The 13,373-nt window shown below is 42.8% G+C and overlaps 1 protein-coding gene across 1 annotated transcript in view; it reads left to right on the top strand.

Annotated features, from left to right (window-relative positions):
* The window catches only part of LOC307044659 (uncharacterized protein), a gene marked incomplete at its 3' end in the record, with an annotated part of 131,981 nt that overhangs the window by 40,227 nt on the left and 78,381 nt on the right, over positions 1–13,373 (top strand). The window contains exon 4 of the mRNA XM_079689970.1: positions 11,460–11,739. The remainder of the gene's footprint in view (positions 1–11,459; positions 11,740–13,373) is intronic.

The following is a 13,373-nucleotide window of genomic DNA, read 5'->3' as shown; positions in this document are numbered from 1 at the left end:
GGATCCACAGGTTCAGGCGTCTCTCATGGCCGTTAACTGTTTTTTAAAAGTTTTAAAAGAGGTAATTGTTGCTGTCAGTCATTAGACGCAAACGCAATTAATTATGTATAAACAAATATATGACTGGCAAATGATAATTGGTTTATATTTTGCAGTGTGCTGCATTGTTATTTCACCATAGTGTTTTGTAAAAATCATAAAATGTAATGCTGGTTTTCTGATATTTCGTCATTTAAAGGGGACCTATCAGATGTGTCCCCGGTGTTTCAGGGAACTCACGCAGCGTCAGAAAAAGAGCATGTGTGTGAAGAAGCAGGAAGTAAAAAGGAACTCACCTTGTGGTATAACCGGCAAGAGAGAAAGCCTTTGAGCTCCATACTGTTTCAGAAATAATCCTTGATAATCCATGATATGGCGTTTCATCACGGCAGCATTTAGTTTAGACAGTAGCTGCCGGGTCCCGCATGAGCTCAGACCCCTCCTTTTTTATTTTTTTAAAGCTTTATACCAGGAAGTGAAATAGAGGAATATGAGGCATGGCTAGAATGGGTGATCTGTTTGGTATTTGGAGCAAAACACTTCATAGACATGTTTTTTATATATTTGAATATATCTGAGACCTGAGCTATTGCCTACAAATAACATGATAGGTGACCTTTAAGTCTTTTGTACACTGTCCTTATCAGGGTGAGTTATTATAGTTATTCACCGTAACTACACAACAGTGCTGTTTTTAATAGTCTATGTTTTTTTAACCGTAAATAAATTGTAAAAGTAATACCCACACCATCAATAGTTCTCCCAGCATAATGACTACAATGTTTTAAGATTACTTCTAGAAAGATCTTGTGTCTATATTTCCTTTTCTTTTGTTCAGTATTGACTTGAATCCTCGATATATATATATCTAGTTACCATGTGGACACGGTATTTCCTATAACCTCTACAGAAGTAATTTATTTTTGGGACAATAAAATCTACCTTGACCTTGATCTTAGGAATGTGGGGGAGCTGAATGATAAGAGACAGGGGGGCGTTAAGTGAGAATGAAAAACAGAAATCCTTTTTACTCAATTCTTTAAAATATAAACAACTTCCTCTTTCTATTATCCAGATGAATCCTGCTGAGATCAAGGTTCATTGTAACATGGGAGAATTGAAAGCTTTTTCATAGAGGTCTTACTATATATTATTTCATTTAACCCGACGAAATATTTTGAAAAAAAGGACAGCGTTTAGATTAGATTACTTTATTGTCATTACAAAATGCAAGCACAGTGTAATGATAGGAAACATCTTGTTTAACGTAGTGTTGGCTGTACATCTGAGCCTTCAATTACAATGAATACAGTACCGAAAAAGATCGGTATTAGTTCGTTAAATTGTCGCTGTACGAAAGTGTGTTTTTAAATAAAGTTTAGTGAAAAAGTGCCTTTGGCGAGGCCTTTAGAGAAGACAGGGAAAATTAAGAGTCAGTGTTATTTCTCCCTTTTACGTGTGTGTGTGTGTGTGTGTGTGTGTGTGTGTGTGTGTGTGTGTGTGTGTGTGTGTGTGTGTGTGTGTGTGTGTGTGTGTGTGTGTGTGTGTGTGTGTGTGTGTGTGTGTGTGTGTGTGTGTGTGTGTGTGTGTGTGTGTGTGTGTGTGTGTGTGTGTGTGTGTGTGTGTGTGTGTGTGTGTGTGTGTGTGTGTGTGTGTGTGTGTGTGTGTGTGTGTGTGTGTGTAACTGGTCCATTGTGTTAGTGTGACAGAAGCCTTTGCCCACTCTTTGATGCCCCCTCAAGAGCTTTCCAGTATCCTCTATGAAGGGCCTAGATATTCAACAACAACACACACACACACACACACACACACACACACACACACACACACACACACACACACACACACACACACACACACACACACACACTATTTCCCCGCTGGGACCAGGGAGCTTCATTTGCATTATGATGGCAGGCAGATTAAGTACATTCCACTGCACACTAAAGGGACTCAGAATAACACACACACACACACACACACACACACACACACACACACACACACACACACACACACACACACACACACACACACACACACACACACACACACACACACACACACACACACACACACACACACACACACACACACACACACGCACACACACGTCTTTGGGCCAGTAAGGCAGGCTTCGAACACAACTGGTGCCCAGTTCAGGGTACCAATCCCATTACTTGCCCCGTCCTCTGGTGCCCCCTCCCTCTCTGGAGAACAAAGGACGAGGACATGGAAAGGATCTAAACCTCAGTGAATCAGGGCGGGAGGAGGAAGAGAAGGGCTGAGAGATGGGGGGGGGGGGGGCGGAAGATGAGAGGAAGGGAGGGTGTCAGGGTGGGGCTGGTGTTGTAGAGGGAGAAATAACTCTGACAGGCAGCTAGAGGGACTAAGCTCATTTAGATAAATCGACATCCCCAGCTGAGATAAAACCAATGATGATTTGTACTGTATCTTCAGGGGATAAAAGCCATTCTGTAGGATTTCATAGGGCCCCGGCGTCCTGGGATTTCACAGGCCACGGCGCAGAGCGATTGTTTGGGTCTCAGCGTGGAGGGACAGGCCGCTGGAGAGGGAAGGAAATTCCCATCATTACTGGGAAATGTCAAACACAACACGGGAGGTGGAGGAGGGAGTGTGAGAGGTGATGCCAGAGTGTTTCTCTTACTGTATTCTGTCTTTTCCTCTCTCTCGGGGCAAGGACTCAGTGAGTAATCTGCTGTTGGAGCCGTGTTAAGGGTTCATTCAGACACGTTTAGGTCCCATAAGTACTTAAAGTATTTGAGAAAGCAGTTTTAATCTGCACAGCAGTAGTTGTTAAACTTGGAATAGTTTTCTTAAGTATTGCAACGGCGTGTTTGTATTTATTTTTGTAAAGGAGAACTTTAAATAGCATAGGACTGTTGAAATGTCTCATGTTACACCAGTTTCAGTATCATTGAGAATCCACAGTTGCCAACTGCTGTATGTTTTGCCAACCTTAATTTCAGGGTCATTTCAACCGTACACTCGCCCCCTCAGCAGAACATTATATTCAAAAGCAGCACAAACAAAGTGGATTCAACATTTGTTTTTTTACTGCATCAGAAAATGTTTACAACTAAAACAAATAGTCAAATATCACCAACGGTTTTGCAACTTCCTTCATCGCTCAGAACAAGATAAATAAAATAACATTTTACAAAAAATAGTTTTTCTTGCGAAATAAAGTAAGCAAGTTAATTGGCCTCCAAAGTTAGCTAGTAAAGCTTAATAAATGTATCCTCCCTAAACTAGATATCATTTAATTTGTTAATGCATTCCAGGCTCAGCATCATGTAGGTGTCAAGTGTAACAGCACACACAGGGCATATTTCAAGTAAAATAAATTATTGACAGATTATTTTTTAATTATCTAATTAAACAATTCCTAGCATAATAAATAAAAACATGAATAATCAGATTTTGTGCCTTTTTTCATCCTGGATCTATTTAGCGTTGATGACATCAGTGCTTAAATCATTAGTAATAAAGGCAGTTTGATCGTTCTCTACATTAAAAACTTCCATCCTAACCTTTCTTAGCCTCAGGTGAAGAGTCCTGGGTTTTGAAAAATTAAAGAGTCTGTGAAACCCTCCGAACAAATGAAAAAGTCATTAATAGGCGCATTCACACCGCAGTACTTTTCCCACAAAGGTTCATGAGAACTCTTTAGTTCTGATGAACTAAGTACAGATCGCGGTCACACAGGAATAAGTCCCTGAGGGAGGATTACGCAAATGAAGCCGCTGGTCACTTCTTCTTCTTCTGCTTTGGGTTTACTGGCAGGCCGCAAACAACTTCACGGCGTATAGCCTACTGCCACCCGAAGTCCAAGGAGTTGGGGAAGGCTTCAGTAGAAGCTGCTGGGACTCCCAGCAGCTTCTACTGCTGGGAGTCCTTCAGAGTAAATCGCCAGAGCGCCGACACCTCCTCATCTCCACCGCTCCCATGTTTTCTTTTGTGTTGCCATAAGTTAGTCTCTCTCCATTGGTGCGCTGGGCTAATGCTAATGCTAATAATGCTAATGCGAGGATAATAAAATGGCGGCTTCACAAAACTTTTTTGGAGTTTTACGGGGCGTGGTTTGCAATCCGCCCAGCCAATCAGACATAGGAACCTTTTTCTCCCTTGAAAGCCCCTGCTCTCTAGCAGGGACGGAAAAGGGGGTAAAAAGGTTCTCATGAACTAATTTTACTTCCGGCTCTTTTTGGTGTAAACGCGACATTTTGGAACTATATCGGGACTAAAGTGGGAAAAGTACTGCGGTGTGAACGCGCCTATTGTCTCTACCTTGAATGTACAGTGCCGACCTCACTCCATGCTCACTGAAATATGTGCGCGCTCTAAAGTGGTCCCTCCATAATCCTGCGTTTAAGCAGAGGTCTAGAAACTAGCAGACTCCACATTGCTTTAAAAAAAAAAATCAACTCCATTGCATTAGGGCAATTACACCATCTTGGCCTAAATAATAAACTTAAAACCCCACAGTCTATGTTCAATATGTCATCTTTTATTCAGGTACTGGGAGTGCTTCTATAGTGAGTACACTCTCCACAGCATGGCTCTGTAATGCAGGTATTTTTCTTGGGAGGCTTTTAGGTGGGTAGTTAGGTAAAAGCCATTGCCTCCCCTGTCCATTCCTCGGGCTGAATAATGAATCTTTTACCTGCGCAAACATTTCTTAAGCATATCAGGCCGGCCAAATGGGAAGGAGAGTTAATATTGAAGGTCAGGTTCTCTAAGCAGCAGACAGAAAACTTCAGAAGTGCCTTGAACAATTCAGAACTGCAATGTCAAACAAACCCTGTTTATAGGATTTACATTCAAGTAGAGTTTAGTTTATTTCCCAGTTTTTTTAGGAAACTGTCTTCAGACAACATTCAATCTACGTCTCTGCAGTTATGTGAATGTCTCTTGAACCAGTAGGTAATATTAAATTAGGTGTTATTTTGTAGTTCTCATCAAATCTGTGCAAAACATACTATTGATAAATGAAACCACTTCAATCAAAATGATGCAGGCAGAGAATAAAACTCAAAGATAAGGTTTTTCTTTTGTAAAACGTGTTGAATTCGCTTGTACACAGTCAAACAAACTAAAACTGTACACATGCTGCACAAAAAGTCAAAGATGTTGGATAAAATCTTACTTCCAAATGACAGGTTTCTTGCATAATAGTGACTTTGACACATTTGACACTCTGAAGTTGCAACCTCTTCCTTTACATTGTAGTGCAAGAAATGTACTTATCTGACGCAAGCAAACAGAAAGATGGTCAAACAGTAGTAGCTGAATGTCTAGTTGTTAAAACGTTTACAGAGTCCACCCTCGTACGCTGTCTTTCTGATTGTCGGCCTATTTTAGAAAGTAGTTAAAGACAAGGTCACAATAAAAATTAACAAGAGGAGCGAATCCCCAGGGTCTGCATCCTTTCAGCCAGAAGCACTCTTCAACAGTTATTTGTGGTATTTTGAAAAGCCAGAATTTAACAGCATAACGGGAAACATCTCACTGAGTTCACCTCAGACTAACGCCCAACGAAAACAACCCAGAAGGCCAAGAGGTGAAGGAAAAGCTCTCCAACACAGAGGTCTTTTTACAGGGACAGTGACCAAACTAACGTGGAGCTGTAAGCGGGGTTAGCAGTAATTAGCACCGGTGGGTGCCCCGTTAAATTGAATTTAACGACAACACAGCAGTCTTACTGAGTGCGAACTAATCCTGGACTCTGGAGCATTATGGTTAATGGTCCCGAAAGAAAATGATGGCCTTTCAAAAGCAAAACCAATTAACACAAAGTGGAGATGTCTAGTGCTGAGCTTTCCAAATCTCATAAGAACTTCTGCCCTCGTATTATATAACTGGATTTCTCTCTCCATTTTGAATAATGAAGGAGGCAGGGGAGCATGACATAATATAGCTATCATAACTCTGAGTCCAATGAAAGAAAAGTGGAATATGTTTCACACAGCGGCAGGGGAAGCCAGACAGTAACGTTTTACTTCCGCTGATGTGATGCTGCTTCTAAGCCTTGAGTATTTATCCAAAAAGGGAAATACTTTTAGGGACCTAAAAGCTTCCTCATCCCTTCCTGTTATACATTCTAGTCGGTAGACATACTTTAAGATATGTTAAGTAACTTGAAAACACTTTAAACTTGTCCATTTGAAGGTGCCTGTAGAGTTTATTTGACAGACACAAGTAAGGTTCACCATTTGTTTTACTCACTATACAGTATGTGTGAAACCTTTAGTTCAAAAAATGAATTTCTTTGTTCAAAAATATTTGTTTAAAAAATGATTTGAAATCTAGAATCATTTAGTTAAGTAGTTTGCATACCCTGTCATTTTGGCACATTGCAGTATATCTTGGGGTATAACTGCCGCCTGTAGAAAAGTTTTATAATGTTAAACCATTAGTAAGATTGTGTATTGTGTCCAGAGAGAACATTTAGGTAAGGGACAGAAAAAGATATTCAGTTTTCGGCCTATTTGCAACTCTAAGCAGATTATTATTCTCTGTAACTATTGGACTATTGGACGATTTGCTCATTCACAAAGCCCCTTTGGAAGTCTTTCTCTCTTTCTCAGTTGGAAAATACATTTTGAACTAAACTCATGAATAGTAATGAAACACAACAGTACCTTTCCAAGTCTGTTGTCACCCAGTCAAGTTGCTTTTCCGATCTCACCAAGACTTGGCCTCAATTGCCTATCTGTCCTGAGATACACTCTCCCACCTGCTGTGCTGAGAAGCAAGCTGGGATTGAAAACACTTCCCTCACTTCCAGGAGAGAGTTTCAGTGTCGAGGTGTTGCTTCAGAGGAGTTTCCGTCCTGAAGTCTGGTGCAAACTATGAATCATTGTAGTTGCTGGCTATAAAACAGTGAAATCTCCCATCAGTGCGACAGAAAAAGCCAGTTATACCTTTGAGGAAATACACTTTAATGTGTGATAGTTCGTAGGAGACCGAAGTCCAGTAAGACTTGGTGAATTTCTGTGGTGTGGAGGCCCGTCCCAGCCATATATCAACGTAATTAAAGGCTGGTGTAATGACGCAGGGCCTCGGCAGCATGATTTCTGTCTGATCGCCACGCTGCTTCATTAAGACCACTCAAGCTAACGAGCTGTGGCTGTAATAAAGTCCTCCCCCCGGTCTGCCGCGGTGATGAAGGAGCTCCCCGAAGCAACCGAGCCAAGGCCCCATGTAGCATTAATACTGGAGAGGCTTTAGCTGAACTTACTTTGTGACTGCTAGTGATACTGTAGGTTTAACGTGCATTTTGTGTAAGACTGTCACAGAACACAAGGTATCTGAACAATTGTGAACGTCTAGGTATGAAAGAAGAGTACTGCTAAGGCATTTAGGCAGAGAGACTACTTTAAATTGGTGCTGGCAGGCTCAGGCTGTGTTTGTGTTGCTGTCCTCCATTACTAAAACCCACAAAGGCATCACATATTAGAAACACTGGAGTTGATCATTGATGTCATCTCTAAAATATGTTTTAGAAACCAAGCTTCTGCTTCATCCTCACTAACAAAATGTATGGGTTAAGAAATGAAAGAACAAACACAATCGCACTTAATACTTATCCATCCATCCAACCGTCTCCTCTTCGATCCTTCCTTCCATTTCTCTATTCCTTTTCTCTTCCAACCTTCTTCCCTTAATCTCCTCGTTTCCTCTTTAATTTCTTCTTCCGTTCATCTGCTTATCCCTTTCTTCCTCCCTTCCCTTTATTCCTTTATCCCTTCCTTTCCTCTAACATCCTTCCTTACTTTCCACCCTTTATCCCTTCCTATTGTCTTCTATCCTTCCTTCGATTCACCCTTCCTCCCTTACGTTCCTCTCCCATCCTTCCTTTCTCCCATCCCTTTATCCCCCCCTCTCCCCTCTCCATCGATGCTAACCTGGTCCAGTTGTCAGGTCTGCCCTATAGCTCCCAGGCCTCATCTCTCCCAGCCACGTCCAGCTGCTCCTGGGGGATCCTCAGGCGTTCCCATGCTGACCGTAATAATACGTCGACCCTTCAGCGTGTTCTGGGTGAGCCTTAGGGTGTCCTTCCTGTTGGACGTGGATGGACTACCTCTGCACTCTGTCAAGCATTTACTAGAACCTGATATAGGGGTCGTTTTTGCGAGGTGAGACCTTTATATGAAACTTTCTTTAAATGAGGCCTAGCTGGATATTTCATTTAGTGGTACATGGAAATAGCAAAAGCACGTTTGTGGTAATGGCAACCTTAACAGTTATTTGATTGCATGCAGTGACCATGAAACTACATTGGGACATTTTAGGAACATCGCAAAGTAAATACTGGTCCACTTTTACACATTGATCCTAGAAGGTAAGATTGTATGTCTTTATTGGAATAGTATTACTGTATCTGCTGTACTTTCTTGCAGATTTGAATGTCATGTTAACAAAGATATCACATGCTCAGGAGCTTCTGATTGGCCAGTAATAACCATATCATCACACTAGTTATAGGTGAGTAAATGTTGTAAGTAGACTTTGTGTAAAGCCTGTCTGTGCATGGGATACAAATATTTATGTAACAGATTTTTCCCACAAGCTTTCTCTGCTCGAATATTAACTGTGAATTGTTACTGTAGTTTAGTTAAGATCCCTTATGAACATTGTACTAATCTGTTTTCACAAGGTACTACTATTTAAAGTATTACCAGTGTGTTGCAGCAGGCTGTGATCCCCCCCCCCCCCCCCCCATTTCCTACTGGTTCATCGAAACGGTTGGTTGTGATTAGTCACACAATACGACATTAACCTGTAAATTAAAATTCCTCCGTGCAATTTGATGGGTGATTTAATTCCAGCGTCGTGCCACCCCCCCACCCACCCACCCTTCCTCTGCCCATTCCTCCCCTGTCTTCATCCTCCAGATATCTACCCACTCTCTCTCTTTCTCCATTCGCCGTGGGCTAATCCCATTATGAATTCTTTATATAGCCTTTTCCCTTAATGATCAGTGGGGCCTACTCCAATCCTGATTACTATTGTACACTTAGCACTACATAAAGCAGGGGATTAATATGCCCCGCTAGGATCGTTGCTATGGATCCTCTCGTTGCTTTCCAAGGGATGTTGCTGCCGCTTCAATTGGCCATAAATCCCTCTCCCCAGTGGCTTCCCACGTACCAGACAGGGCATGGAAGAAAAGGGGGTGAATCTCTCTCTCTCGTGGTCTCTCCTCTCTCCCTGGACCCAGACGAAAGTGATCTGCTCTATAATTCATGACCCAGCGTTTTCTCTTTCTTCTCCTCTCAAATTGTTTCTCTGTTTCCCAAAGACACTGTAGTAACCCTCCTCCTCAGTAACCTTTGCGTCGGGAAAAGGTGCCATAAGAGTGGGTGGGCATCATACATGGACACAGGCCATGAACGAGGGGGTCTTTGAAGGTGTGATATATTCAGAAAAGAGCTGTGTGATGTCAAACATGAACATGAGGATGGAGGGTGTTAATGGGCTCAGCTGTGTTTCAGTGAGGAATCCATGGAGTGCTAACAAGCCGTTTCAAAGCAACTGCAGGAGGGGGGGGGGGGGGGCGGTAGGGGGGGGGGGGGAAGTACAGTGAGACGTTTTTCCCATGAGTTTCTACTGAATAAATATCAAAATATCTTAAATTTGACCATAAAGATGTATAGGTTAGGACTTCAGATGGCTTGACACAAGTCATAAAACAGCTACCCGGGCCTTTTTAAAAATGTATGACTCAGTATTTCAAAAATGTGTCGGGTAAAGGTTGGGAAATTGACTATGTTCACCTCTCTCAGGTGGAGAATGAGTAAACCCTGAGTAAGTGGGGATACCTGAGAAACCTCCTCAAGCCTTTACGGTTTCCTCGAGCAGTTAAGGAAGATTTCTCTTTTTCGTTTGGCGCGTACACGTCCCACCTCTTTCTTCCCCGGTTTTAAGTGAAACAAGTCAAACAGCGTAGTTTGAGGCGAGGCTCAGCTACTCGGGGGACACCTGCCGAGAAACACCTCCTTTTGATTCTGGTTTCTTTGTAGTCGCAGTCTACCCTGTGAGTGTCTTCATCTCAAGCCTGCATCCTGCTGTTCTCGGCTTCCCTTCCGAACATGAGTGGTAACAATATACGAAGACCCTTTTGCACCGTACTGAGCTCTGTTATTGTTCGGTGAAAAAGGATTGTGATTGCATAATCTTTTTCCATTGTAGTTCCTTCTTTCATTGTGTCCTTTCTGGCTTCATGACACATTGAAAGTAGATATTTTACTTTCATAAGGATATCTGGTTAAGATTGTAGGCCTTTGGTCTTACACCCACAATACCCTTATTATAATACCTTGCTTGTTCATATCCTCATTTTCCTTTTCCTCATGGCCACATTGGCTTTCTTGGTGTCGCGGTATCACTGAAGGTACATTAGCTTTTGAGTGTTAGCCAAAGCAGCAGCTGTGTGTGACCGTCTGTCTCTCTGACACACCAGGTCACATGTTTGACAGAGATACGTAAGGCAGGTTTCAGATGCACATGTGCTGCTTTACGCTCTGCTGTCTTCAGATCCATACTGTGTAGAGGATCGTGGTAACCTGCTGTCGACACGGTGCATTCATGAACATGTTAAGTTCATATTAGACATTTTGTGACATCTGTAGTGCTTATTGCTTGCTTTGGTACTGCACCTTTGAGATTGTCTGTCAATCAATCAACATTGTGGCTAACACCCTTGGAATTTCTACATGTGTTTTTGTCATTGAAGCTCTTGTGGTTTGTGTTGACCACCTATTTATTCTCTTTGAATTCAAAAGGGTTCGCGTTAGGGGTTACACATCCATCCCTTTACATTGAACTATTTCCCCTTGAAATGTACAAAGAAAAAAGTGTGAAAGATTTCAAGAGGCTCAATCAGTTTTATATTACTTATCAATAAAGTTAAGTAGCGAAGTTAGGTTGATACTTTAATATGTCAAAACGTTGTGGATTACATACATACATAAAGATATTTCTGCAAAGTCCAAAAGCTCCACATTCCTCCCCCCCCCACAGATCTCCCTCAGCCCACAACCTGACAGTATCATGCCTCATTGCCCTCCGTGGGTGTGACGCTGTGTGCAGCACAGCACTTTCAGACCCCAGAAATGTAGGCATACAGTATGTTTAACACTCCATAACACACACACACACACACACACACACACACACACACACACACACACACACACACACACACACACACACACACACACACACACACACACACACACACACACACACACACACACACACACACACACACACACACACACACACACACACACACACACACACACACACACACACACACACACACGTACACACGTACACACACACGTACACACACACACACACACACTTTCCCACACTGTCGTCCCGGCCAGGTTCACCACCTGCCCTGGCCTTAGCTGCCTCTCCCCCAGCCAAGGAAGCTCATGCCTGGGCACTCTGGGCAGAGACCCAGCCTTTCACATCCAGGGCCAGCAGACAGGGGCCAACAGCTGGCGGTATGCAGAGGAGCCTGGAGGCGTCCACAGCAGATGAATCACCACGGATTAATATTTAACTCCAGACTCCTGCTCCCCTCCAGCGTCTCTCCTCCCTCCCCCTCTCTTCCTACCTTCCTTCTCCCGCCATCCATCACTCCATCCCCCAGTCCTGCAGGTAAGTTGGCGTATGCTCAACAGACCTATACTGTAAATATGTGATGGGGATGCTCTTTTTCATGTTGACTTGGATTTTATTTTTAGATAAGAGGTGGTATGCAGAGCAGTTGTTTGTTATATCTCTTAAACTCAGGTCGTTTCACATTTTAGGGGAATATACACCTGTTTTACTGTACCAAATATAGTTTCCTTACCTTTTTTTATATGTTGTCACATTTGTAATCATACTTACAAGCTTAAGGAATATGCAGATTCAAAAAAACTCAACAAGCAGCTATAAGCTTTACCTGTAGGCAACAAAGCAACCGAACTGTGTTTCAGCAGCTGAGAGTTGTTAAGATTTTATTTAGAAAATCCGTGCTGAACAGGATTGTTATTCTGATAGGGGAAAAAATGACTTATTAACGAGGTACTGCTGTTAAATCCCAATGTTAGGAATATAGTATACATTTAAAATTGTTAGTGCTGATCTTAAAAAGTCTATAAGTCTCTGAAATAATAATGTTCCGGTGTTATTAGTTTATTTAGTTGGTAGTGAAAGTGTTCAGCTGAGTTCAGAAGAAGGCAAACATTTCACACATGCTGTTTTAAGGCAGCGTTTTGACTTCCAGTGCTACACCGTCGCAGCCTGGGAATCGATGAATGCTCTGATGCTAAGCAGGCACAGTTTGTATTAAAGGCGGCTCATGGCTGCAGTAGAAAGCCCCGGCGCTGGGGCTGTGAGCACAGTAGCCTCAACCAGAGCCAGGCCTGTAATAGCATTCTCAGATGGGATCCGTTATGATGACTGCATGCCTGCCCCGGTCCTTCAGCTCTGATTTTGCGATTAAAGCACCAGACTTCTCTTCTTCCAGTCTTTCCTCCAGACGTTCTCTCTCCATCATAACCTTCTTTTAACCCTCCCATCTCTTTATCTTTCCCTTTTCCGTCTTGCTTACTTTTGTCTCTCTTTATCTGTCTTTGGATCTGTCCGTCTTCTTTCCCTTTCCTCTCCTTCTCTGCTCTCTCTCTATGTGCATATATGTTTGTAAAGATATATCGGTCCCCTGTGGTTCCCTCTCATTCGCATGCATGTTCTGTGAGCCTCAGCCATTCGAGTGTACATAAAACCGGCTCTTTATGGCCAGACATAAAAGAGAAAGGGGGGGAAGAGAAAAGAGATAGATTTTCTTCTGTTCCTTAAAGAAGAAACGCTCTGATCTTGCTTGTAACGGATTAACCTTTGAAGCATCCCCTTTTCATTTGGCTTTTTGTTTCCCTTTTGCCCTTCTAACTTTGGACACAAAGGCAATTTTGTCCTGACTGAAAAAGGGCAATCTACAGTTATCTGGGTCATGTTGTGACGGTGAATGAAATATGATTTTCTTCGCCTCTCTCCCACCCCCTCTTGTCCCTTTATGACTGTGTTCACGGGGAGCACGGTGGCGCATCGCTGAATAAGTAACCAACCAACGGGGCCAGTGGCATTGTGGGAATTCATGGGAATCGCCGTGGGGACGGGGGTTCTCGCAGGACCACTTCCTGTCTGTCTGATTGAGGGACACTCAGGGGTGCTGCGGCTTCCCTCCACGCTATCCCTCACTAGGCCTCAGCGGAAAATGTGTGTCTTTGTACGGGACGGGTCTGAATGCA

The sequence above is a fragment of the Notothenia rossii genome, assembly GCF_949606895.1.
Source record: "Notothenia rossii genome assembly, chromosome: 6".
Classification (NCBI taxonomy): domain Eukaryota; kingdom Metazoa; phylum Chordata; class Actinopteri; order Perciformes; family Nototheniidae; genus Notothenia; species Notothenia rossii.
The sequence above is the reverse complement of the archived record's forward strand: the minus strand, read 5'-3'. Positions and strand labels throughout refer to the sequence as shown.